Below are 1,168 nucleotides of genomic sequence, written 5' to 3' on the forward strand. Positions count from 1 at the left end.
ACTTCTGAGCGTGGCCACGCATTTGTAGTCATTAACTCCTCGAGTGGCCTTGAGATATAGTTACTCAACGTGGGTGGACAATTTTTGTATGCCGTATCTATCCTATTGCACAATACAGATCACCATGACCTAGAAAATGCCCTTTTGGCCTCCTTTCACGGCACGACCTAGAACAAAAACCAAAGTCACTCGGAAACTGCACTTGCTCAGATAATAGTCTCCAGTCAAAAGAATCGACTCATTAGAACATCTTAGAGATCCCCGCCACGACCAGACGTCTATAATAGAACTTAGGGACTCTCTAAATGGTCACTGTCCGGCAAAGTGTCACACACTCTGTCTATGTAATCGACCAGTCATCACATATGACCTTATGGTGTTGAACAACCATCAATCGACTCACAATCTAGTCACTCCGAGACGTCACCTCATTAAGTGACTAGGGACAAAATACAATGTTCATCTTATTCACTTGAATATTGTTCAACATTATCTCCACAACTTATTCAGATAAACAAGGTATTCTGGTTTTCAGTCAAACTGAATAATTGAGTTCTTAATGAAACTCTAACAATGAATGCGATCATCACTTATGTAAATATCAATACTCTATCAAATATTTACATAACGATCTTCAGCAATTAAGGTATACTGCTCAATCACATTGAGATGGCATAACCATCATGTCTACCTTATGCCAACGACTTTGGTTAGAGGATTAGCAACAGTTGCATCACTCTAATTTCCATTGCAATTTTCCTTTGTTCTATGCAATCTTTTCATCACATAGAGCCTTTCTAAGTACATGTCTAAACAAGTTTTTAGACTCTGGTTCTAAAGCCAGTCAAACACTCCCACTGTTTTCACAGTCTCTCGGGAGACGATATTCGGCTAACGGAACTACTCTAGTTCCATTAAATTCCGGTTATCAACTATCTCTTTTACAACATCGGATATTGTAATGTACTTAGCTTTTCGTTCATGATTTGTACGCATAACACTTATACATACACATTCTTCATATGACATCTTTTATGTATGACTCCTCATACATATCTTCTTTATACATGTACAACTTCTTATACATATATGTATAACTTCTTATACATATTATTCTTTATGCACATAACACTCTTACATGCTAACCATTCCTTAACGAGGCCAATAA

Source organism: Silene latifolia, chromosome 9 (genome assembly GCF_048544455.1).
Source record: "Silene latifolia isolate original U9 population chromosome 9, ASM4854445v1, whole genome shotgun sequence".
In the NCBI taxonomy this organism is placed as follows: Eukaryota; Viridiplantae; Streptophyta; class Magnoliopsida; order Caryophyllales; family Caryophyllaceae; genus Silene; species Silene latifolia.